Source organism: Scyliorhinus torazame, chromosome 5 (genome assembly GCF_047496885.1).
Source record: "Scyliorhinus torazame isolate Kashiwa2021f chromosome 5, sScyTor2.1, whole genome shotgun sequence".
NCBI classification, from domain to species: domain Eukaryota; kingdom Metazoa; phylum Chordata; class Chondrichthyes; order Carcharhiniformes; family Scyliorhinidae; genus Scyliorhinus; species Scyliorhinus torazame.
In genome coordinates this window covers 267,861,912-267,889,836 of record NC_092711.1, presented here as the reverse complement: position 1 = coordinate 267,889,836, position 27,925 = coordinate 267,861,912, and the positions used below count along the sequence as shown (strand labels likewise).

Here is a 27,925-nt window from a genome sequence, read left to right as displayed (position 1 = left end):
TCCGTGTCATGCGCCACCTAATAGACGGGTGGCTCAAGGGCCAATGCCCTCAATTCTATAATGTCAGAGATGATCTGGCGGTAGTAGACGGGTTTCTTCTAAAACTGGACCGCATTGTCATCCCGCATAGCATGCGCCAGCTTGTCCTGGAAAAACTACACGAGGTCCACCTTGGCGTGGAAAACTGCCGCCGACGGGCCCGAGAGGCAGTGTACTGGCCCGGCGTTAATGAGGACATAGCCAACACAGTGCTCAACTGCCCCACTTGTCAGCGCTGGACCAAGGTGGGCATCGACCTGTTCCACGCACTGGGTAGAGACTATGTCCTGATCATGGACTACTTTTAGAATTACCCGGAGGTGATACAGTTGCACGACCTCACCTCATCCGCAGTCATTCGTGCATGTAAAGAAACCTTTGCTCGACACGGCATCCCGTTCGCGGTTATGTCAGACAATGTCCCCTGCTTCGCCAGCCAAGAGTGGTCCAACTTTGCCAGGCGGTACAATTTTGCCCATGTGACGTCCAGTCCCCTGTACCCCCAATCCAACGGCAAAGCAGAGAAGGGAGTACATATCGTCAAACGGCTGCTATGCAAGGCTGCCGATGCTGGGTCTGATTTCTACCTTGCCTTGCTGGCCTATCGCTCCGCCCCACTGTTCACTGGCCTGTCGCCAGCCCAGTTACTCATGAGTCGCACCCTGAGGACGACGGTGCTGTCCATCCATGTCCCAGATCTCGACCACATTCCGGTCCTTCGCCGGATGCAGCTGTCTCGTGCACAGCACAAGGTGGCTCATGACTCCCGTGCAGCTGATCTCCCTGCTCTGGCTCCAGATGATAACATCCGCGTCCATCTTCCGGATGGTGGCTGGTCTGCAACCGCTGTTGTCCTTTGGCAGGTGGGGCCCCGCTCGTTCCTGGTTCATCTCCAGGATGGCTCCATTCTGCGCCGCAATCGACGCGCTCTTCGTCTCGTTCGGCTCGCCACGTGACCCTCCACTGCCGCCTCGCCCTCCTGCTGACCCTGCCACGGACTATGCAGAGCTCCCTGCCTCACTCTGCCTCCCCCTGACTTTGACGCAGTCCAGCCCGCTCCTGAACCGGCGACTCTCGACCCACCTTTGAGGTGGTCAACCAGAATTCGTCGCCCACCTCCGAGACTAAATTTATGAACTTTTTGAATTTATGGACTCTCTGAATTGTTTTGTTGCTTTGTTTGATCGTTTCCCTGGTTTGTATATAGTGTTGATCTCATTACTCTTGTTGCATACTGCTTCTCTGCACCAGGCACCTTCCCATGTAAATAGCTTAGTTCTCATGTACATAGTCCTGTAAATATGTCTTCGCACCCCACACGTAGTTAGGAACATTCTCACCATACATTATTTATTGCCACACACATACATTTTATATAAAAGGGGGGATGTCATAATATACACCAGTATATCATGGTGCAGACACACACACTGATGGACACACAGCAAGACCAATCAACACACACAACACCGCAGCCAATCACCAGTGAAACCACACTCATTATATAGACAGAGGGCATCAGAGTTCCTGCTCATTCGGGATGCAGCCTCTCAGAAGGACAGAGCTTACAGCTTACAGCACAGATCTTCACCATGTACTGAGTGCATAGACTGGTTAGGACAGGCATAGGTCTTTAGTTTAATATAACATCGTGTTAACCCACAGTAAAAGTATGTTGAACAGTTTCTAACTTAATAAAATAGTGTTGTACTATTTTAAGTGTTGGTGGCCTGTATGTGTTCCACGGATCCAGAGCACCCAACACATCAATGAAGGCAACCATTGGTCAGTGAGGAGAGTGAATCTCCTGCCGGCCAGGTAATGCTTCCAATGTCGCACAGCTTCAACGATCGCTTGGGCCTCCTTTTCTACGGAGGAGTGCCGAATTTCAGACGCATGGAGGGTGCGGGAAAAGAATGCCACGGGCCTGCCTGCCTGGATGAGGGTGGTGGCCAGAGCGACATCTGATGCATCGCTCTCGACTTGGAAGGGGAGCGTCTTATCGACCGCGTGCATCGCTGCCTTGGCAATGTCGGCCTTGATACGGTTGAAGGCCTGGTGAGCTTCGGCCGTCAGTGGGAAAGCGGTGGATTGAATGAGGGGGCGGGCCTTGTCCACATAGTTTGGGACCCACTGGGTGTAATACGAAAAGAACCCCAGGCATCGTTCGAGGGCCTTGGGGCAGTGGGGGGGGGGAGTTCCATGAGGGGGTGCATGCGGTCGGGGTCGGGCCCTAGAACTCCGTTCTGAACCACATAGCCGAGGATGGCTAATCGGTTCGTGCTGAACACACACTTCTCCTTGTTGTAAGGTAGGTTGAGGAGTGTGGCAATGTGGAGAAATTTGGAAAGTTTAGCGTTGTGATCCTGCTGATCATTGCCGCAGATGGTGACGTTGTCCAGGTACGAGAAAGTGACCCGCAACCCGTACCGGTCAACCATTCGGTCCATCTCCCGTTGGAAGACCGAGACACCGTTGGTGACGCCAAAGGGAACCCTAAGGAAATGGTAAAGGGGGCCGTCTGCTTCAAACGCAGTGTATGGGCGGTCCGCCTTACGGATGGGGAGCTGGTGGTAGGCAGATTTCAGGTCCACTGTTGAGTACACCCGGTACTGTGCAATCTGATTGACCATATCAGATATGCGTAGGAGGGGGTACGCGTCGAGCTGCGTGTCCCGATTGATGGTCTGACTGTAGTCAACGACCATCCTGTTTTTCTCCCCGGTTGTCACCACTACCACTTGGGCTCTCCAGGGGCTGTTGCTGGCCTCGATGATACCTTCCCGCAGCAGCCGCTGGACCTCAGACCTGATGAAGGTCCTGTCCTGGGCACTGTACCGTCTGCTCCTGGTGGCGACGGGTTTGCAATCCGGGGTGAGGTTTGCAAACAAAGAAGGTGGGTCGACCTTAAGGATCGTGAGGCCGCATACTGTAAGGGGTGATAGGGGCCCGCCAAATTTCAGGGTTAGGCTCTGGGGGTTGCACTGGAAGTCCAGTCCGAGTAGCAAGGCAGCGCAGAGGTTGGGGAGGACGTAGAGCCGGAAGCCGCTGAACTCTATGCCCTGATTAGTGAGGGTGGCGATGCAGTGCCCCGGGATCACCACGGAGTGGGATCCGGAAACCAGGGAGATTCTTTGGTTAGCAGGGTGTATCGCGAGGGAGCAGCGCCTTAACGTATCGGGGTGGATGAAGCTCTCAGTGCTCCCGGAATCCAGATATCTCGTGCCCGTCGACCTTCACCTTTGTCGAAGTGGTCGCGAGGTTTTGCAGTCGAGATGGTCGATCGTGACCGAGGCGAGACGCGGCTGGTCGTCAGCGGTTGCAGGCGATGAGCAGCCCGATGAGGTGCCTGACGGGCAGGGGTCCTGAGGCGGGAAAGATGGCGGCGCCCTCGGGCCGCACGTGTCCTGAGGCAGGCAAGATGGCGGCGCCCTAGGGCCGCACGTATCCTGGGGCAGGCAAGATGGCGGCGCCCATTGGTTCAGAGACAAGCAAGATGGTGGCGCCCACAGGACGCACGTGTTGTGAATGGAGAAAGGTGGCGGCGCCCACGGGCGCACGTGGTCTGAGGAGAGGAAAATGGCGGCGCCCACTGGCCACATGCGGGGTGTGCCGGGACAATAGCGACGATTGAGCGGGCCTGGCACACTGCAGTGAAATGTCCCTTCTTGCCACAGGCCTTGCAGAGCGCACTCTGCGCCGGGCAGCGCTGCTGGGGGTGTTTTATCTGTCCGTAGAAGTAGCACTTGGGTCCCCTGGAGTTGGTTGGCTGCCGCACGGTGCAGCCGTGGGGTTAGCTGAGGGCGGTCGCTGATGGGGTCCACGATGGGGTGGCCGCTGGCGGGGTCCACGATGCGCAGGGGGGGTGTGCAGTGCGATCGGGGGCATAAACCTGTACGTTGCCTGAGGCGACCGTGAGCAAGAGCGCTAGTTTCTTGGGCACCGCGAGGTCAAGCATGGCCCCTTCTAAGAGGCGCTGGCAGATGTAGTCAGGCCCTATGCCCGTAACAAATGCGTCTCTCATTAGCAGGTTCGAATGTTCAGTGGCCGAAACGGCCTGGCAGTCACAGTCTCTCACCAGGGCAAGCAGGGCACGCCAGAAATCTTCCACAAACTCACCGGGAAGTTGGTGCTGCGTGGATGGGAGGTGCCTGGCGTAGATCCTGTTGTTCTCCTGAGCGTAATTCTTCAATAGCGCCATGGCCTCTGCGTAGGTAGGCGTGTCCTGGACGAGGGGAAAAGTGTTGGAGCTCAGCCGCGTGTACAGAATCTGGAGCTTCTGTGCTTCTGGGATTGGGTCTGGCGCAGACCCAATGTATGCTTCAAAGCAAGCTAGCCAATATTTGAAGTCCTTTTTGCCGTTGTTTGCTTGAGGATGCAGCTGCAGGCGATCCGGCTTGATGTGGAGGTCCATCTCTGAAAAATCTCTGTGTAATAAATTGATGCACTGTTAATTACGACGAGACGAGATTAGAGAGTAATCGAGGCTTTATTACACAGAGATGTGTGGCCTCCTCCAGCAGCTGACGAAATGGCTGCTGTTCGGAGAGCACACACATGTATACTCCGCCTACTGGACGGAGCCAGCAGGCAGGGATCTACCCCCATACCTGTAGTACAGGGGCCTTACCGTAATACCTAGATATACAATATAATACAGCAGTGGTGACTACCACAGCATGTTACTGCAGGGAATCTTGTAGATGGTACACACTGCCCCACTGTTCGTCAATGGTGGGGGATTTGAATGTTTGTGGAAGGGAAGGCAGTCAAGCAGGCTGCTTTGTCCCAGATGGTGTCGAGCTTCTTGAGTACTGTTGGAGCTGCATTCATCCAGACAAATGGAGAATATTCCATTACACTCCAGACTTGTGCCCTGTGCACGGTGGACAGGCTTTGGAGGAGGCGGGGCTCATAAGTGAGTTACTCACTGTAGGATCCCTAACCTTTGACCTACCTTGATAGCCACAGTATTAGTATGGCCAGTCCAGTTCAGTTTCTGATCAGTGGTATCCCCCAGGATATTGATGGTGAGGGTTTCAGCAATGATAATGCCATTGAATGTCAAGGGGCGGTGGTTAGATCCTCTCTTGTCGGAGTTGGTCATTGCCTGGCACTTGAGTGGCGCAAATGTAACTTGCCATTTGTCAGTCCAAGCCTGGAAATTGTCCAGGTCTTGCTGCAATTGGACATGGACTGCTTCATTATCTGAGGAGTCGTGAATGGTGCTGAACATTGTGCAGTCATCTGAAAATATCCCCATTTCTGATCTTATGCTGGAAGGGAGTTCATTGGTGAAGCAGCTGAAGATGGTTGGGCCTAGGTCACTACTCTGAGGAACTCCTGCAGTGATGTGGGAGGACTGTATGAAGTCAGCAGCAAATACCTTGAGGTTTTCCAGAAGGACCTTGGAAATATAAAAGGAGCCAAAGCAAAAATGTATGTCAACTCCCTTGCTATGCCTAAATATTTTAGAGCAAAACTGGTTCCATATTCCCCATTGGAAAAGGTAGGGACTAAACTTGGGTGGCTGGAAAGTCTAGGTATAATAAGACCCATGCAGAGTGGGCCATGCCTGGCACCCCATCGTAAACTGGACAAAATTATGTACCTCTACGGAGATTATAAGCTAACAGTTGAATCTGGCCTCCCTGATGACACCCCCCCTCCCCCTTCCCCCCCACCCCCCACACACGACCCTCCCTCCCCCCTCCCCCCCACACACACACACAGACAACTGGGAAAGTACCAAAGGAAAGTACTAAGGCGCCGAGACAGTGAAACAACCTATTGACCCATAACGACCCCACAAAGGAGCTCACCCTGACATGTGATACTTCCCCTTACAGGGTTGGGGCAGTACTTTCACACCTCTGGAAAAACGGGGTCGAAAGGCCCATCGTCTATGGATCCAGGACCACTTTGGATGCTGAGCGGAGGTATTCTCAAACCGAAAAAGCTTGGCAAGGTTGTTTCACCAGTATGTCTATGGCAGGCATTTCATAATAGTGAGCGACCAGAAGCCCTTACTCGGACTTTTCAAAGCGGAACAGGCAATTCCATATTGTCTCTGCCCAGGTCCAGTCTTGCTTGCAGATTTTGATTATTAGAGCATTGCCTGGGAACGCGATAGCTAATGTTGATGCCTTGAGTTGCTTCCCACGGCCCATAAGTCCGACTCCCTTGCCAGCATTGGAAGCGGTTGCGATGACCCTAAATTCTTCAGAGTCTTTACAGTTTCTGCCAGGCAGATCAAGGCGTGGATGCAAAAGGATCCAATGCTGTCAAAGTTAAAGCACACTATCTTGATTTGGAGTCTGAGGGCATTCCTCAGATGAAATGAAACCTTATCTGACCAAGAAAGATGAACTCTGTGTTGAGAATAGTATCATTCTTTAAGGGTCCTGGATAGTTGCCCCTCACCCAGGGCGGCGCCCGACACTAATGAAGCTACATAATGGCCACCCTGGTGTATCTAAAATGAAAATGCTCGCAAAGAGCTATATCTGGTGGCGCTGTCTCGACTAAGACATCATGGACTTGGTGAAGCGGTGCGATTCATGCCAGGAGAATCAGAAACTCCCTCATTCAGCCCCCCTAGACCCATGGGAGTGGCCAAGCCATGGATGCAATTGCACATGGACTTTGCCAGGCTTTTTATGGGTTCCATGTTTTGACCCTTGTAGTTGTGCACTCCAAATGGTTACATCGTGTGGGCTTCACAACCGTCCACGCTACGATCGAGAAACTGCGGCAGAGTTCATGCACGCATGGAATACCAGAAGTCCTGGTTTCCGAAAATGGCACTGCCAGTGGTGAGCGCCAAAGTTTCATGCAATCCAATAGCATCAGGCACATTAGAACAACACCGTATCATCCATCGTCAAATGGGCTGGTGCAATGGGCAGTGCAGACTTTGAAAAGAAGTAATCGGCAGCATTCAAATAGACCAAATTGCCACAGTTTTTATTTGATTAAAGAACCACTCAACAGAACAACAGGAATTGCTCCAGTGGAACTATTAATGGGAAGGCAGCTTTTTAACGAGACTAACCTGGAGGGAGGAAATAAATTACGACTCTGTGAGAGCCGAACAAATATTCAAGACAGGTGAACTAGTTTATGTGAGGAACTTCTGAGATGGTTCCAGCTGAGTGCCTGGGATCATAATGGAGAAAACGGGAACAGTACCCTGCATCATGTAGGTCCAGGCTAAGGTTGTGAGTAAGCCATGGGGGTGGCTGCTGCTAGTACGAGGCTATCATCCCAAGCAAACCTTATGTCCATCTCCCCTGATCTCAAGGACATGGATTCCGCAATGGAAGCAGAGGAAGCTGGTGATCTGGCTGGAGGTTAAACCTCACCGCTCCAATCTGGGCTGGTATCCTATAATCATCGTCTTTAACAGTGTCACAAGTAGGCTTACATTAACACTGCAGGGAGGTTACTGAGAAAATCCCCGAGTCACCTCACTCCAGCGCCTGTTCGGATACACTGAGGGAGAATTCAGAATGTCCAAATCACCTAACAGCACGTCTTTCGGGACTTGTGGGAGGAAACCGGAGCACCCGAAGGAAACCCACGCAGACACTGGGAGAACATGCAGAATCCGCACAGTAACCCAAGCCGGGAATCGAACCTGGGACCCTGGTGCTGTAAAGCAACAGTGCTAACCACTGTGCTACCGTGTAGGTTCCTGGGCTTGGACGTGTATGCTGTAAGCCACTGCAGCTGCCTCTTCCATTGCTTTAATAAAAGGGTTTGCTGCTGAAAGACTGGCCTTGGTGAATTTATTGTCGATAGGATCAAGGATAAGTCACTGTTTAGAATGGTTAATAAGACCAAATCCCCAAGGACATGTAATCAACTGCTAAACAATTCAAATCGCAAGTTATTTTGGGCACAATCTGACGGCCGATTTGCGCCGGACTTGAGGCGCGACACGACCGGTAATTCTTGGAAGAGGCCTCTCGCGAAATTTACCCAGCTCACCACGCCTCGCAAGATCAATGGGATCCCGCAAAACATAGAAATCTGGATCCTGTCCACAAGGCGGGACTTAAATTTGCATGTCTAAGTGTGCAGTTAACATACTTAAATATGTCTCCGCCAAAGCAAACCAGCCCCTGGAATCTAACGGCCTGAGATTCCAGATACGGGGACCAGGCAGAACGGCACTTGGGTGGGAACTCTCTCAGGCGATTGGAAGTCCCCGGGTGGCCAGCCTCTGGGCAGGGTGGCGCCTGGCACTTCTGATACCACCTGGCCACCTTGGCAGCACCCACTTGGCGGTGCCATGGTGGCATTTTGCACGCACCGGGGATTGGTCCCAGGGATGCCCTGCCCTCATGAAGTGAGGGGCGGGGGGCTTGAGGAACATCCAACATGTAAGTTGGGGCATTGGGGGGGGGGGTCCAGGGGTATTGTTGGGGGATCGGGATTTCAGGGTGTCAATTAAAAATGTCGTCCCGATCTCTTCCTGCACTGACGAGCAGAGCTCCTCAGTGCAGGAAATGAAGCTAAGTGCAGCTTTGGCGGGGCTTTCCCCGTCAAGGCCTGAGAAAATAAAAGAGTCCTGTTCGATAGTGGGGTCGTTCCTGGCACTACAAGCACCAGGAAGCACCTCGCTAAACAATGGGATTCTGTTTTTATTTAGTTAAATCACACCCTTTACCTTTTCTTGACTGCTGATAACACCATTTGGCAGAGTTGCAGAACATTACTTAATGCATTTCCTCTTTTACGAACGGTGGAACGTTTTCTGTATTTTTAAGCAAGCCTGCGGGGAATTTTAAAATATGCGGATTTTTTTTTTAACATGTTTTGAACTAGTGCTAACTAAATGCACAAATATGAGGATATGCCTGTTGAAGGGCTTTGAAGTTGAATGACTCTTGGAGACGCGATTGCCACTCTCATGGACATTAATGGAGTGCCTGGAATATTTGTGCTTGTCTCAGCCTGTATTTCATTAATCTGGACGACTGGTTTCAGTCAGGGAAATACAAAGCTGCTTTTGAGTATTCTTGGTTGCCATACTCAAGGGATGTTGGCAACGGGCTTAACAGGGAATAGTTAAAAGCTTACAGTGTAAATGGAGAGATCTTCACTTTTACACCTCGTCACAGAATCTTTAAACGCTTGGCGAGAAAAAATACAATTTATAGAGCTGAAAGACAGAAGAGTAAGCATGAACAGGGAAAGAAACCTATAGCACCACCTATTGAGGCCCCTGCGTCAGTAAGAGTTCTTTCAAAACAAGTGTCCTCTCCTCTTTCCTCCAGCTCTCAACATTTTCAGGCGTCTTCGGTTAAATCCCTGCAACCTTAACTCAGAATGCCTTTGTGATGTCTGTCTCCAGCTGGTTGTTCCTCAGAATTGTCAGCTCAATGGAACACAAATCTCAGGAAGTGATTCTGAGTCTGTCTGGAATAATGGTTCAGTTCCACCTGAATCACTATGGGCAATTCTGGTCACTGCACATGGGGAAAGTCATTTAGGCATCGGAGAGAGTGCAGCAAAGGGCAACTAAATTGATAGCTGGGATTAGGCTCTTGAGTTTTGAAGAGAGGCTGGGAGGATTTACAATTCAGAAAAGAAGGTTCGGGGCAATCTTAATGGCCATAAACAAGAAACACATCAATCAATTCGACATAGTCACTGAATGTACAACAAGGTCAGAATCTCAAGTTTAAAAATGGGAAGCAACAGGCATAATTTTAATGCCCCTGCACAGTAGGAACAATGCAGGCAATGAGGTAGGATTCCTGGTATATTTTTGCCCCTTTCCCAATCTTAGTTGGCCTGAATTCAATCACAGGATGGCTACTCACTTCAAACAAAGTGAAGGCCCGATTTAAATGACAAGTTACACCCTGTCGACGGCACCAGGACACAAACGCCATTTTAACTGCAAGCCAGACTAGGAACTGCACATTTGAACCTGCCAGTGTGTGATGAACGGTTACTGCCTTATCATCATGTAAGGTGATGTCCCCTTTAAGACCAGGCTTGGAACCCTGGGGACTCCGCCTCTGGCTCCGCCCATCTGGGAGCCATACATAAAGGCCTGCCTCATGGTCTGTATAGCAGTCAGCTCTCGTCCAAATCTGTAGCATAGTTATTAGCCTAATAAAGCCTTCTTTACAGTTTAATCTCTAAGCATCATTATTGAGGGTACCTCACAGTGAAAGCTGGCAGCAAGCAACATCCTGGCCAGAGGAGGCTGGTAAGTAAATTTTGTTTCAATTTTTATATTTCCCTTTGTGGGTCAGGAGGAGCAGGAGTACTTCAAACAACCTCATTCAAATACCTTAGGCCACCCTTGCCATAGACTTCCTCCACCTCCAAAATATAGCTTGCCAGGAAGCATTTCCTTTTGGGTCTCAATGGAGATCTTAGCACCCCTCCCCCCCCCCCACACCACCACACCCAACCCGCTCACTCCCCGTGAAGAGTTTCAGCCCCTGCTGAGATCTCCTGGTGAAATTATTCCTCCCAGCTTTGGGGGGGGGGGGGGGGGGGCGGTGTCAACGTCACTTTGTGAAGCTGACTTCCAGGAGTTAAAAAGGAACTCTTCACAAGGGTGTTTGCTCCCATGCTTGGTTTCCTGAACAGGATTAAAACCAGTGCTCACACATGGCGATACAAAATGTTGAGCCTCCTGATCAGCAGCCTCAAGGTATGAACTAGGAGGGAGGTTGAAGCAAGTAAGTGTGGCAGTTATGATGACTGGGAAGATAGAGCAACACTCCTAGTTTCACAGGAAATGTTGCTTAATTTATTTTTAAGCTTACCCTTTGTTGACAGTTGTACGAATAGCTGAAGAGTTCTGAGTAGATCAGGCACAGCACTAGCTGCATTGTAACCAAATTGTCCAGAAGGTTCTGTGACAGATATTAGGCCCCAATTAACACATTCAACGTGACAAATATCTTTTTTAGGCAGCTGCATGAGATGCCTAGAAAGGAATCCGACTAATTTAGTGGTGATCTGACCACACACACATACATTGGGCACAGACCGTCGCATTGTGTGTCTGTTTTACACACAATAATACCGACCCTATGATCTACAAAGTATCTCCCAGCCTATCCAGGCAGCAAAAATGCACATTTAAGACTCCAGTTGTCCTCACAATGTCCAATCTCGCTGAGCTATTAAAAGAAGATCTCCTCTGTGTTTTTGCAAATATTTGTCCTTCAATCAATCATAGAATTTACATAGAATTTACAGTGCAGAAGGAAGTCATTCGGCCCATCGAGTCTGCACCGGCTCTTGGAAAGAGCACCCTACCCAAGGTCAACACCTCCACCCTATCCCCATAACCCAGTAACCCCACGCAACATTAAGGGCAATTTTGGACACTAAGGGCAATTTATCATGGCCAATCCACCTAACCTGCATATCCTTGGACTGTGGGAGGAAACCGGAGCACCGGAGGAAACCCACGCACACACGGGGAGGATGTGCAGACTCCACACAGACAGTGACCCAAGCCGGAATCGAACCTGGGACCCTGGAGCTGTGAAGAAATTGTGCTATCCACAATGCTACCGTGCTGCCCATTTTCAATCGATCACCAACATCAATATCAATAAAACACAACAAAATCTAATCATTACAGATTCCAATCAAGGACTATCAGGGATGGGTAATAAATAGGGCAGCACGGTGGCGCAGTGGTTAGTACTGCTGTCTCACGATGCCGAGATCCCAGGTTCGATCCCGGCTCTGGATCACTGTCCGTGTGGAGTTTGCACATTCTCCCCATGTTTGCGTGGGCTTTGCCCCCACAACCCAAAGATGTGCAGGGTAGTTGGATTGGCCACGCCAAATTGCCCCTTAATTGGAAAAAATGAATTGGGTACTCTAAATTTATTTTACAAAAAGAAAAAAAAGGGATGGGTAATAAATGTTCATGCCAATGGTGCTAATGTCCCAATAATGGACAAAATGCTCATTGTGAACCTTGCTGTTCGCAAATTGGCTGCTCCATTAGTACAGTGACGACATTTTAAAAGTACTGAATTGCTGTAAATTACATTGTGATGCCTTGAGATGATCAAAAACACCATATAAAGGATAGTTCATTCTTTATGTTCTTGGGCCAGTCCTGGAAGAGTCCATATCCATGGGAGCATGTTACAGGCTTTGCATTGCACAAGCCATTACTAACATGACTTTTCTCCCTTGAAAAGGTTAGGGAGAACTGAATTTCAAAAGTTGAATGTATCATGCCAATTTCCACTGTATCTTGCATTACCATGGTAGGATGAATTGCATCTTGGTCCTTAGGGAAGCGAGACATCTCACAAAATGGATGATCCTTTGCTGTGCAACAAAGGTGATGAATATCACAGCTCTCCTGTGAAGTATGTCAATCACCTAACCATTGAACCCTTGTACAGTAATGATTAATATATTAAATAAATCACCTATGGCTTCCTGAAATGAACCAGTGCAATAAAAGCTGGGTACAGTAGTCACCCTCAAAGCTGTAGTGCAAGTAGTGGAAGCATTTGATTACAGCTGCCAAGTTCTCGTACAATGGAGCTGCCCTATTTTCTGTTTGGCACAGCAAATTCTTTATATACGTCTCTTCTGTAAGGTCCTTTTATAATTAATGCTGCTAAATGGGAGAGGGACATCTTTTTTAAAAGCTGCCTGAATCCCCTTTGCTCCAACTTGCTGCTCCTCGTTCTCCATAATACTGGCATGCAATGGTATGCCCCTGGGAAATGCCATCCCTGCTCCCGAGAAGCCCTGCCTATGAGTAGGGTGTGGAATATTGTGAAGAAGCAAACATCTGTTGGTGATCCAACCCTGTCAGAAGAAGTGAAAACCAAGGCCAGATCTGCAGAGGAAAAAAAAAATCACTGCAAAAATTGTTGCTCAGCTGCAAAGGTTTTCTATTGAAGCTCTTGAGGTTCAGGAACTCCTGCCTGTCTCAGCTGATCCTGGTAGCAGCTGTGCCTTATAACCCTCAGTCAATATTTACAGGAGTAAAAAAGATAGATGTTTTGCACATCGTCAATTTCACAATGGCTGTACTATCACAAAAAGTAAAATATTCTTTTCGAATGCCTGCCGCTGGAGTGTCGTGGAGGGGGTAAGCGTAGACTTAACTGCTGAAAGGTTAATGAAGAGCCTGAACAGCGGTAGAGAGGGTATTCAAGAGGCATCGCTGCTTCGCATTGCTGGTGCTCCAGGCTGCTACCATGGCAACAACATTTCTGCTATTCTACATATGCATCAAATTGATATTAAACCAGAAGATTCTCACTGTCTGAACTGCCAAGCTTGATTCAAGGCCAGAATCAGAAATGCCAAGGCCTTTCTGAAGACTTATCTTCATCCTTTGAAGAGATGGGATCAGAGGTAATGATGAGAAAAACAATAATAAAGAAAAGTCATGTTACAATCCTCACATCCACTTCTAAAAAATTGCTTTGTTTTCAACGCTTTCTTGTGGTCCATTAAACTGCATCACTGGCCTATACAGGTGAGCTCTGCCATACAGCTCAGACTGAACAAAAAAACAAAGTTGATTTTAACTTCAGAAGCAAGATGCCGTAGCTTTGTGATATCAGTGGATGAGCATTTAATGGCTCTATTTGAAGGGTGGCATTGTGCTCTTTAAAGTAAATAAATTAACTGCTCTGTAAAATATCAGCAGAGGAATGTCATATAAAGACATTAACCTTCAAATGTTAATATCACCAACAATCTTTTAAAAGCTGATGTGTTTACATATTTATAATACCATTGAGTGTTTCCATTGAAAGTTCCTCTTCTGATGGGCCTCAGGCATTCTTGCAGTTGTAGTGTCATCTCTGGAGTCAGGGCAGTGTGACAGTGATAAAAGTATCTCCTGTCTAAGAGGTTTTCAAGATTTAGGGCAGCAGTTTGGGTTCTTTTTTTCCTCACTTTCATTTTGAAATGCACGATCAGCTTCTCAGATGAAGATATTGGTCTTCAACGGGATATCGATTATGTTAGCATAGTGAGTGAATTAATTGCTAGATTCCCTTGCTCTTATGAGCATCGTAAATTGTGGGTTAGTACTGGAGTCATTGGCACAGGGCAAGGAACCATTGTTGCTTTGCTGTTTAATCAACTCAGCTTGAAGGGTGATACCATTCCTTAAACTCTGAAGAAATCATTTTCTTAGCCCATAACTTCCTGGTTCCCCAGCGTAGCATTTAGGGGGTACCCCAATGATGCACTGGGGATTTCCCCTCGGATGTTCCCACCAAAGGGTTTACCTGGCAATTGCCCAGACGTGCAAACTTCCTCTGAACAGTTGCGCAGGGCTCAGAACCAACTGACAGAAGCGATCTAAATTCTTAACTTCGGATGGTTCTGCCAGTTTTACTCTGATGGTTACTCTGAGATAGAAGGAAAAAACCCAGTTCTAACTCCAGAGTATTTAAGAAGCCCAAATCCAGCCTCACACGGCGATCTCACGCACTTCGGAGCACCCAAGGGGACCCACCACACCACGCCCCTCCAATCCGACCCGACCCTGCCCCTCCCGACCTGAACGTTCAACCCGTGGCTGCGTGGGTTTCATTCGGGTGTTCCGATGCTCCGGTTGCCCCCCACAGTCCAAAGGTGTGCAGATAGGTAGGTGGATTGGCCATGCTAAATTGCCCCTTAAAGTCCAAAGTTAGATGGAGTGAGTGAGCCTCGAGAGGGTGCTCTTTCAGAGAGTCGGTTCCAGCCAGATACGCTGAATGGCTTCCAAATGCACTGTAGAGATTCTATAGCCCCCACCCTCCCCCCACCCCCACTCATTGTCTAAACCACTTACTTTTTAATTGTCCCTTCAAACGCTTCCTTTACGGTAGCTAGTACCGGAAAAAGGGACAATTCTTACCTCTTTGTACCCGTCATTCCACGCAGATTTTGCCGGGGGCGCACTTCGTTGCTCCTGTCTCATGCAGCCTGAATGCGGAAGATTGGGTGGGACAGGGGGCTTCGATTCCCTGTGAAGGCAAATCCATCGAGAGTGGCAATCCGACGGAGATTACCACTCTGAGGAAGTTACGAGCACTTATAACTCAGCAATCACCTATGTTTTCTCCTCATTTTTTTTATCATATTACTACACTGGATGAAATGAATAGAGCTCTGTAAAAACAAGCTTAGAGAATCACCAATACTTATTGGTTTTTCATAAATTTAGAGTATCCAATTCATTCTTTCCAAATGAGGGGCAATTTAGCATGGCCAATCCACCTAGCCTGCATATCTTTGGGTTGTGGGGGCGAAACCCACGCAAGCATAGGGAGAATGTGCAAACTCCACACGAACTGTGACCCAGATCCAGGATCGAACCTGGGACCTCGGCGCCGTGAGGCTGCAGAGCTAACCCACTGCGCCACCGTGCTGCCCACCAGTACCTACTGTCAAGGGCAAGGCTGATGGTAGCTGTCAAGCTGTTCAAATCTCAGAAGGGAAACTTGGATCAACTGCCCTCACGTTTGTGATTGCAATTTATGTAGTATGAGAAGAGGTTTTAAAATCCAGATCATAGAATTTACAGTGCAGAAGGAGGCCATTCGGCCCATCAAGACTGCACCGGCTCTTGGAAAGAGCACCCCACCCAAGTTCCACACCTCCACCCTATCCAAGCCCACAGATCCACCCTATCCCCATAACCCAGTAACCCCACCCAACACTAAGGGCAATTCTGGACACTAAGGGAAATTTAGCATGGTCAATCCACCTACCCTGCACATCTTTGGACTGTGGGAGGAAACCGGGGCACCCGGAGGAAACCCACGCACACACGGGGAGAACGTGCAGACTCCACACAGACAGTGACCCAAGCCGGGTATCGAACCCAGGATCCTGGAGCTGTGAAGCAATTGTGCTAACCACTTTGCTACCGTGCTGCCCCTAATGTGATGTCCCCGTCTACTTACGATAATTTTATCGCAAACCAAATGTTTATTAAGAAATAGGAAAATAATAAAATAAAATAGAATTACATTTAAATGTAAACCTTTGACTGAGAGATTAGTACTGCTGCCTCATAGTGCCAGGGACCCGGGTTCAATTTCAACCTTGCGTGACTGTGTGGAGTTTACACATTCTCCCCGATTCAGCGTGGGTTTCCTCCAGGTGCTCTAGTTTCCTCCCACAGTACAAAGATGTGCAGGTGGATTGACCATGCTAAATTGCCCTTGAGTGTCCAAGAGGTTACGTGGGATTGCAGGGGGAGTGGACATAGATGAGGTGCTCTTTCAGAGTGTCAGCGCAGACTCGATGGACTGAATGGCCTCCTTCTGCGCTGTCGGGATTGTATGATTCTATGAAATAAGACAATGGATGTGATCTACCGGCCGCATCGCGCCTGAAGGGACCCTGACATGGCCGGTAGTTGCCAGGAGAAGCCTTCCCAGCAGCCAATACGTCTTCCTGACCGCGCGAGACGTTGTGATCAGGACCCTGCACACAATGGGTGTGAGCAAGCCTCGTGCGCCTAAGTCAGTTTTAAATCCACTTATGCGTGCAAAGCCAGCATCTTATGTCCTCCCTGGGGAGTCCACACAAACGTGGACCAGGTGGAACGGCACCCGCAGGGTCACCCTGGCCATTGGAAGCCCCTAGGTGATCAGGGACAGGGCAGAGGGGCACCCTGGCCCTCGCCCTGGAATGTGGGCACCTTGGCACTGCCAGGCTCTTACCTTGGCACTGCCACCCTGGCACGCCATGAGTGCCTGTGTGGCACTGCAAAGCCAGCACGAGCAGTGTTCGGGTGCCAGGGTGGCATGGTCAGGGTGCCTGCATGCACTGCCAAGGGTCAGAGCCTGGGAAATCCATGCCCATGAAAGGAGGGGATGCATGGCAGATATGAAAGGGCCTCTGAAAGGTTGGGGGGTGAAGCGTGGGGGGTCCTGGAAAGGGGGGGGGGCTGAAAGGAGGCATCGGAAGACCTGAAAAGGGGAGACCCTCAGTGACCCCAGAGCAGGGTGTCATCATTTGGATGTGTGGGCTAACGCGCATGTGTATGGGGGGGGGGGGGGGGGGGGGGGTGACATTGCCCATGGGTGGAGGGTGAGAGGTACCCATAAACTCTCAGAGATCGGGGCACTTTTTCAAAATGGTGGCCTGATCTCTGAGGAGCCGGACCGGCCAGAGAGTTCAGCTCCCCCAGTGATGAAAATAATTCGAAGTGTGGGCTTGACTAGGGAGGAACTTCACTGGGCCTAAAAAAGTTACTAAGTGTGGTTAGATCGTGTTGGGGAACTCGCCCACAGAGCCGACAGGAAATTCCCCATAAGAACTGCCATAAATGGCACTTCAAAACCTTTACATCAGATTGCATTCCATGGCTTCACACAGTACCAATACTTTAAACTGTTCCAAACAATCTTAATTTAACTACCTTCAGAGCTAATCAAATGTTCAGCAACACTGGGATGAGGAACCCGGGTTCAATTCTGACCTTGGGTGACTGCGGAGTTTGCACGTTCTCCTCATGCCTGCATGGATTTCCTCCGGGGGCTCCAGTTTCCTCCTACAGTCCAAAGATGTGCAGGTTAGGTGGATTAACCATGCTAAATTGCTCCTTAGTGTTCAAAGGTTAGGTGGGGTCGTGGAGATGGGGCATGGTAGTGGGCCTAGGTGGGTTGCTCTTTCAGAGAGTGAGTGCAGACTCGATAGGCCGAATGGCCTCCTTCTGCGCTGTAGTGATTTTATGATTCTATGAACACCTTATCGATTTTAAGATCTAAAAAAGTCCAGTAATATTTACCACACTGTGCTTTTAATTTTCTCTGGGCTGTGCCCTCTGTGGTTACCAAGAATAGATGTTTCAGACCCGGCTGCATTCACACCGCTCTCTGGGAGTTTGACCAGTGATTCTTGCTGTCTGCAGAAATCTAAAACAGCTTCTCCCATAGATTTCAGTATCTCCTTAAATACATTTTTGCCTATGATCTCTCCATTATCTCACCCAGTTTCTTCAGAACTGCTCTCTCCCACAATTGATTTACTTAATCTCTTCAATTTAGCTTGTAGAATTTAAAAGTAAAGTAAACTCATTTTTGTGGTGATATACATCACTGTAAGTACACAAAGGGTTAATGTACATACATTACACCTAGCTAGACACTAGAGGGAACACCAGAGACATGACACACAGGCAGTCAACCAATAGGTCAGTAAGATAGGACACGACCAATGGGCAGTCGCGATACACACAGAGGTGACACTACCACAGGAGGGCATGACACCAACCCATATAAAAGGACACATCACACATGCTCAGTTTCTTTCCAGTGGAGACTCTCAGTGAGTACAGACACAGGGTTGATTGAACATCACTCCCAGCACGTGGATTGTAACAGACTGGTTAGTCAGTCTGATAGCTATAGAAGGATTAACAGTACTGTTGAATCCAAGTAGGAGAATTGTTAATAGTTTAATAAACGTGTTAAAGCTATCTCCAAGTCTGAACCTTCCTTTGTCAGAATGCACATCAAGGAAGCAGCATATGCTATGACAAGAGCACAATAAAACATGGTTCCAGAAGTGGACTGTTAAATCCATATAGTTTCAACTCAGCGAAAAGTGACAACCAGCAACAAAATCCAGGCAAGATGATGTTCGGGATTCCGATTCCACAGCAACTCCAGTACCAAGGCAATCTCACTGAAAACTGGGGTTGGTTCTGGCAGAGATTCGAGATGTACCTGGTTGCGTGTGACCTAGATGGCGTGGCGGATGCAGAGAAAATAAAGCTTCTACTTACCATCGTGGGTCCAGAAGCAGCTGAAATCTTCCAGACCTTCAAATACTTGAAGGGGCAAAACAAGAGCGACTTCCAGGCAGCCTTAGACAAATTCCAAGAATTCTGCAAGGAAAATACAAGGAACAAAGGTAAAAGTGGCGCCAAAACTCACCGCGAGGTTGGCTTGCAGCAACGAACGGCAGTTTTGAATTGAAGCCATCTTGGAAAAGGTGCTGCACATGTGCAGTTGCGCGAAGAGCGCACAGAACGGGAAGGTCTATTTGCGCATGCGTGAGAAGCCGCGCATGCGCAATTGCGAAAAAGGCCCCAAGTAAAGGAACAGTGATCTGCGCATGTGCAATCGTTTCCTACGCTCTACGTCACAAGCGTCATGAGGCCCCCGGACCACGCCCGCTTAAAGGGGAAACGTCCCAAAACACAAAAAAAAAATTAAGCCTCAAAACCGGATTCATTCACCTGGAACGACGGAACAATGCTTGAACTTCGACCAGTAACTGAAAGTAACCTCCGCAGAACCCTGCAACAAGCAGTAAGCACCACCCAAAGAGATGATACAGTCCTTGAAGACTATGATTCAGACCTTGAATTCTTCTTTGGACATCGCGAGCCCAATGCCAGCTCCGACACAAAACGTGATGATATGGTCTTGGAAGACAACGACTCAGATGAAGCTTTCACCTTGGGAGGCTACCCCAGTACCAAATCCGAACCGCAACTAGACGTGTTTCACATTGACGACCCCGACAATGAGTTCTTCAGATTTGAGGATCTTCAGCCCAGCAGATATGACATCCCGACTCGTGAGTGCAGGATTATGCTGCGGCCTGACACCAAGAGACTGAGAGCGGCACAAGCCCACAGAGAGCGGCCTGCTGCCACACAGAGAGTGGTCCACGCACCACAAAGGCTCCCAGCCTCCACACAGAAAGCGATGAAAGACTCCACAGCGAGCTCGTGGACAGACTCCACGATAGAAGCAACGCAAGACTCCAGAGCGCAGTCCTTGCATGAACAAGAAGTGATGACAGTTTCCACAGAGAGACCAATGCACGATTCCACACAAGGAACGCTGCAAGACTCCACAGAGGGAGTGACACAATCCTCCATAGCGAGCTCGTGGACAGCCTCCACGATAGAAGCAGTGAAAGACTCCAAAGCGCAGTCCTTGCATGAACAAGACCGTGAGGGTCTAGTAACCTCCTCTGATCAACCAGCAGCAGACAATGCAAGTCTGCCACGCTCAAGTGAACAACAGAAAGACTGTGACAGTCTGCCACGCTCAAGTGTACAGCAAGCAGCCTATGACAGTCCACCCGGATTATTTGAGCCACCAGAAGAAGACTCTGACGGTCTACCCGACTCAAGTGAACGACAAGAACACACTGAGGCTCTACCCACTGTATGTGCGACAAGTGACGACAGCATCCCACTTCCCATACCAGATGTGCAACGTGACAGACCTCAGCTAGAATGTACAGAGGCACTCGACAATCACAGTGAGACTACTGGTGACTCCAGTGACACCACGTTACTTCAAACCTCACTCGCTCGAGCCTCTCCGCAAACAAATGCATTCCTGACTGTTTTGACCCCGGACGGGGAGCATCAAGAGAACTCAGAAGATGCAAGTGAACCTGAAATGACTCCAGACGGGGAGCATCAAGAAGCCAAAACTGACTCAGGTGAAACAGACCTGACTCCAGATGGGGAGCATCGACAAGCCAAAGCTGAATCCAGTAAGCCGGACATGACTCCAGACGGGGAGAACCGCAAACTCAGTGACGGCACGCTCAAGGAAACAGCAGATGCCACAAAGCACGCTAACACGAGTAACTGTGTGAAGGACTCCTATTATCCACAGAGTGTGGTCCTTGAGCGCAGCGAACACGGCAACAAAACCAACCACCACAACAACAACATCAAAGACAGTAGCAAGAAGCGTACCAAAGGCAACAACGTCGACAACAAGCAGGACAAAAACAACACCAATGGAACTACGACTGGTACGACATGGTACAACTCTGCAAATGAGAGACACTGTTACTGCTCAGCTCAGTACAATGACATGCCATGGCAGGATGATGCATCTTACCAATTCACGTTTGCTGCACTACCAACAGACAACCTGGCTTTCAGGACAGTTGCCATCAAGAATTACCACCACAAGCATCGAAAGAAAAAAAAAAAGAGCCCAAATCCGACAACAAAGTGATTTGACCACTTCTTGGTTCCTTCAGCACAGGGACACTGATGGTGTTTACAATGCAATGTCACCATTAACATCACCAACTCACCAATCAAACAAGAAAGCCACTCAACCATAATAATTAATTAACTTTGGACTCCTGCATATGATTTGGACTTATTGTTTAATGATCACTGTTATCATAACTTGTCCAGAGTATCAATCATCTATCTAGTTTGTTCAATATTCTTTAACACTGTACAGAACATATGTAATATGAAAAAAGGGGGATGTGGTGATATACATCACTAAGTACACAAAGGGTTAATGTACATACACTACACCAGCTAGACACTAGAGGGAACACCAGAGACATGACACACAGACAGTCAACCAATAGGTCAGTAAGATAGGACACAACCAATGGGCAGTCACGATACACACAGAGGTGACACTACCACAGGAGGGCATGACACCAACCCATATAAAAGGACACATCACACATGCTCAGTTTCTTTCCAGTGGAGACTCTCAGTGAGTACAGACACAGGGTTGATTGAACATCACTCCCACCACGTGGATTGTAGCAGACTGGTTAGTCAGTCTGAGTAGCTATAGAAGGATTAACAGTCGTGTTGAATCCAAGTAGGAGAATTGTTAATCGTTTAATAAACATGTTAAAGCTATCTCCAAGTCTGAACCTTCCTTTGTCAGAGTGCACATCAAGGAAGCAGCATTTGCTACGACAAGAGCATAACAAAACAATTTTATCCGTACTTTACCTATGACACCTTTCTTTCATTCCTTGCATATTTTATCCTTTGAACAATAACAACTGTTATGGGCCAGGGTTTAGAGAACCCCGAAGTGTATCATGGAGTTCACCTGACCCACAACTTTTAATAGATTGTGGTATGGGGAGCACACGGCCCACTCTACATGTGTGGTACAGCAGAAATGGAAAAGTATTTTTTAAAGCAAAACAATGTTTATTCTATGAACTCAAGTCAACCTTTTTAAAACATACAGTGAACATCTTAGCAACCATTAATTCAAATACAACCCCCAAAGAATACAACAGTAAGTAATCCTTTAAGCTTTCCTTTGAACATCTCTAAGACTTAAAACACCTTTTACCAGAAGCACATCAGGTTAAAGTCACTATTGTTCTTCGTTTTAAATCACCAGGATCGATTTACAGTCTTTAGATTACAGAGAGAGATTCTAATCAACCGTCTGGCTGTGACTTCAGCTATCCAGCTCTGAAAACGAAACTAAAACACACCCTGCAGCATACAGCCTAAAACGAAAGTAAAACACTGACAGACAGCCTAGCTCCACCCACAAACTGACATCACTGATAAACACCCATTTCTTAAAGGTACATAGAACATAGAACATTACAGCGCAGTATAGGCCTTTCGGCCCTCGATGTTGCGCCGACCTGTGAAACCACTCTAAAGCCCATCTACACTATTCCCTTATCGTCCATATGTCTATCCAATGACCATTTGAATGTTCTTAGTGTTGGCGAGTCCACTACTGTTGCAGGCAGGGCATTCCACTCCCTTACTACTCTCTGAGTAAAGAACCTACCTCTGACATCTGTCTTATATCTATCTCCCCTCAATTTAAAGCTATGTCCCCTCATGCTAGACATCACCATCCGAGGTAAAAGGCTCTCACTGTCCACCCTATCTAATCCTCTGATCATCTTGTATGCCTCAATTAAGTCACCTCTTAACCTTCTTCTCTCTAACGAAAATAGCCTCAAGTCCCTCAGCCTTTCCTCATAAGATCTTCCCTCCATACCAGGCAACATTCTGGTAAATCTCCTCTGCACCCTTTCCAATGCTTCCACATCCTTCCTATAATGCGGCAACCAGCATTGCACGCAATACTCCAAATGCAGCCGCACCAAAATTTTGTACAGCTGCAACATGACCTCATGACTCCGAAACTCAATCCCTCTACCAATAAAAGCTAACACACCGTACGCCCTCTTAACAACCCTCTCAACCTGGGTGGCAACTTTCAGGGATCTATGTACATGGACACCAAGATCGCTCTGCTCATCCACACTGCCAAGAATCTTACCATTAGCCCAATACTCTGTCTTCCTGTTATTCCTTCCAAAATGAATCACCTCACACTTTTCTGCATTAAACTCCATTTGCCACCTCTCAGCCCAGCGCTGAAGCTTATCTATGTCCCTCTGTAACTTGTAACATCCTTCCGCACTGTCCACAACTCCACCGACTTTAGTGTCATCTGCAAATTTACTCACCCATCTTTCTACGCCCTCCTCCATTTATAAAAATGACAAACAGCAGTGGCCCCAAAACAGATCCTTGCGGTACACCACTAGTAACTGGACTCCAGTCTGAACATTTCCCATCAACTACCACCCTTTGTCTTCTTCCAGCTAGCTAATTTCTGATCCAAACTGCTAAATCACCCTGAATCCCATGCCTCCATATTTTCTGCAGTAGCCTATCGTGGGGAACATTCTCAAACGCTTTACTGAAATCCATATTCACCACATCAACTGCTTTACCCTCATCCACCTGTTTGGTCACCTTCTCAAAGAACTCAATAAGGTTTGTGAGGCATGACCTACCCTTCACAAAACCGTGTTGACTATCTCTAATCAAATTATTCCTTTCCAGATGATTATACATCCTATCTCTTATAAAACCTTTCCAAGATTTTGCCCACAACAGAGGTAAGGCTCACTGGTCTATAGTTACCGGGGTTGTCTCTACTCCCCTTCTTGAACAAGGGGACAACATTTGCTATCCTCCAGCCTTCTGGCACTATTCCTGTACACAAAGATGACTTAAAAATCAAAGCCAAAGGCTCAGCAATCTCCTCCCTAGCTTCCCAGAGAATTCTGGGCTAAATTCCATCCGGCCCATGGGACTTAGCAAACACCTCCTCCTTATGATCCTCAAGCACTTCTAGTCTAGTAGCCTGAATCTCAGTATTCTCCTCGACAACATTGTCTTTTTCCTGTGTGAATACTGACGAAAAATATTCATTTAGCACCTCTCCTATCTCCTCGGACTCCAAGCACAACTTCCCACTACTGTCCTTGACTGGCCCTACTCTTACCCTAGTCATTCGTTTATTCCTGACATATCTATGGAAAGCTTTAGGGTTATCCTTGATCCTACCTGCCAAAGACTTCTCATGTCCCGTCCTGGCTCTTCTTAGCTCTCTCTTTAGGTTCTTCCTAGCTAACTTGTAACACTCAAGCGCCCTAACTGAACCTTCATGTCTCATCTTTACATAAGTCTCCTTCTTCCTCTTGTCAAGTGTTTCGACTGCTTTAGTAAACCATGGTTCCCTTGCTCGACCACTTCCTCCCTGCCTGACAGGTACATACTTATCAAGGACACGCAGTAGCTGTTCCTTGAACAAGCTCCACATTTCCATTGTGCCCAACCCCTGCAGTTTTCTTCTCCATCCGATGCATCCTAAGTCTTGCCTCATCGCATCATAATTGCCTTTCCCCCAGATATAACTCTTGGTATATACCTATCCCTTTCCATCACTAAAGTAAACTTAATCGAATTGTGGTCACTATCACCAAAGTGCTTACCTACCTCCAAATCTAACACTGTCCTGGTTCATTACCCAGTACCAAATCCAATATGGCCTCGCCTCTCGTTGGCCGATCTACATACTGTGTCAGGAAACCCTCCTGCACACATTGGACAAAAACAGACCAATCTAAAGTACTCGAACTATAGCGTTTCCAGTCAATATTTGGAAAATTAACGTCCCCCATAACAACAACCCTGTTACTTTTGCACCTATCCAGAATTATCTTTGCAATCCTTTCCTCTACATCTCTGGAACTTTTCGGAGGCCTATAGAACTCCCCTAACAGGGTGACCTCTCCTTTCCTGTTTCTAACCTCAGCCCATACTACCTCAGTAGACGAGTCCTCATCAAACGACATTTCTGCCACCATAATACTGTCTTTGACTAACAATGCCACCCCTCCCCCTCTTTTACCACCTTCCCTGAGCTTACTGAAATATCTAAACCCCGGCACCTGCAACAACTATTCCTGTCCCTGCTCTATCCATGTGTCCGAAATGGCCACAACATCGAAGTCCTAGGTACCAACCCATGCCGCAGGTTCACCGACCTTATTCCGATGCTCCTGGCATTGAAGAAGGCACACTTTAAACCACCTTCCTGCCTGCCGGTACACTCCTGCAACTTTGAAACCTTACTCATGACCTCACTACTCTCAACCTCCTGTATACTGGAGCTACAATTCAGGTTCCCAAGCCCCTGCTGAACTAGTTAAACCCTCCAGAAGAGCATTTGCAAATTCCCCCCCCCCCTAGGATATTGGTACCCCTCTGGTCCAGGTGTAGACCATCCCGTTTTTAGAGGTCCCACCGACCCCAAAGTGAGCCCCAATAATCCAGAAATCTGAAACCCTCCCTCCTGCACCATCCCTGATGCCACGTGTTCAACTCCTCTCCCTCCCTATTCCTCATCTCGCTATCACATGGCACTGGTAACAACCCAGAGATAATAACTCTGTTTGTCCTAGATCTAAGTTTCCACCCTAGCTCCCTGAATTCCTGCCTGACAACCCTATCCCTTTTCCTACCTATGTCATTGGTACCTATGTGGACCACGACTTGGGGCTGCTCCCCCTCCCCCTTAAGGATCCTGAAAACACGATCCGAGACATCGCGGACCCTGGCACCTGGGAGGCAACACACCAACCCCGGGTCTCTCTCGTTCCCACAGAATCTCCTATCTATCCCCCTAACTATGGAGTCTCTAATGACTAATGCTCTACTCCTCTCCCCCCTTCCCTTCAGAGCAACAGGGACAGACTCTGTGCCAGAGACCTGTACCCCATGGCTTACCCCTGGTAGGTCCCCCCCCCCAACAGTATCCAAAGCGGTATACTTGTTACTAAGGGGAATGACCACAGGGGATCCCTGTACTTACTGCTTCCTCCCAGCCCCTCTCACTGTCACCCGTCTATCGTTATTCTTCGGAGTAACTACATCCCTGAAGCTTCTATTTATGACCACCTCTGCCTCCTGAATGATCCGAAGTTCATCCAGCTCCAGTTCCCTAACGCGGTTTCTGAGGCGCTGGAGATGGGTGCACTTCCCACAGATGAAATCAGCAGGGACACTGACGGCGTCCCTCACCTCAAACATTCTGCGGGAGGAACATTGCACTACCTTCCCTACCATCCCCTCTAGATATAAAAAGAAAAAGAAAGAAAGAGCTTACCTGTTATTCACTCCCCTTCTCAGCAAGCACTAACTCAGCAACCTCTGCGCCCCGCACGATAACACCTGAAGGAAAATAGAAGAAAAACTACTTACCGTACATTTCTTAAACACCCATTTCTTAAAGGTACTCTCACATGACACAACCCATTCAAACCTATTCCTGTTCTGTAACCCATCCTTATTAAATAGCTTTAGGTAAACATCTGTTTGAAGTCTTGCTAGGTGCATTATCATATTAAACTCAGTTTAGATTCAAACAGTGCCTTGCTTTAATTACCACTCACATACGCCAATAGTTTACAATTACGACCAGACTATTACCAACAGAAAAATATTACAGTTTCTTGGGTTTTCCTGATAGGTTACTTGACACTTCCCGTCTTTTTTTTAAATGAACCGCCATAATTAAAAAGATGGTTTCATTCTTCCAACATTTTCATGTTATTCCCCACTGATATACTATTACATTACAAAATGTATACATTAACATGACAATATACCCAAAGATTCACTGAAAAAAAGAGTCCATGTCAGTCCTTTTTCTGTCGATTTCAAATGTCCAATGTTCTTTACACCATAAATTCTTTTTTTTTTTATAAATATATTTTACCAAACTTCCTCGATCAAACAAAATTTTCCCATTTTACAACTTTGTAATAATATATACATTGATCGTTTAAAAAAAAAAAAAATATGCTAACTAACGGCAACTGCCAACAACAAAATAAGAAACAACAAAAACAGTAACTAAAATAGTAACTTCGTAACATCTAATATAAATAACTAATATATAAACACACACATAAAACCCCTGAGGACCCAAATGAGGCCTCTTCCCCCCCCCCCCCTCCCCCCCCCCTGGGTTGCTGCTGCTACCTTTCCTATTTTCCCTTATCGCTCTGCGAGATAGTCGAGGAACGGTTGCCACCGCCTGGTGAACCCTTGAGCCGAACCTCTTAGTGCGTACTTTATCCACTCCAATTTTATGAACCCTGCCATGTCATTGATCCAGGCCTCCACACCCGGGGGCTTAGCTTCTTTCCACATAAGTAGAATCCTTCGCCGGGCTACTAGGGACGCAAAGGCCAAAACATCGGCCTCTCTTGCCTCCTGCACTCCCGGCTCATCTGCAACCCCAAATATAGCCAACCCCCAGCCTGGTTCGACCCGGACCCCCACCACCTTTGAAATCACTTTTGCCACACCCACCCAGAACCCATGCAATACCGGACATGACCAAAACATGTGGGTGTGGTTCGCCGGGCTTCCCGCGCATCTCCCGCACCTATCCTCCACTCCAAAAAATCTACTCAGACTTGCTCCAGTCATATGCGCCCAGTGTAGAACCTTGAATTGTATCAGGCTGAGCCTGGCACACGAGGACGAAGAGTTTACCCTACTCAAGGCATCGGCCCACAGCCCCTCCTCAATCTCTTCCCCCAGCTCTTCCTCCCATTTTCCCTTCAGCTCCTCTACCATCGTCTCCCCCTCGTCTCTCATTTCCCTATATATATCTGACACCCTACCATCACCCACCCATGCCCCTGAAATCACTCTGTCCTGGATCTCTTGCGCCGGGAGCTGCGGAAATTCCCTCACCTGTTGCCTCACAAATGCCCTCACTTGCATGTAGCGAAATGCATTCCCAGGTGG

General features: G+C 48.1%; 1 long non-coding RNA gene across 1 annotated transcript in view; it reads left to right on the top strand.

The window, feature by feature from the left end:
- Window positions 1–10,128: 10,128 nt before the first annotated feature.
- LOC140422782 (uncharacterized) overlaps window positions 10,129–27,925 on the top strand; it is a 175,201-nt gene continuing 157,404 nt past the window's right edge. Inside the window, exon 1 of the long non-coding RNA XR_011947603.1 lies at window positions 10,129–10,267. This is a non-coding gene — a long non-coding RNA (uncharacterized lncRNA). The remainder of the gene's footprint in view (window positions 10,268–27,925) is intronic.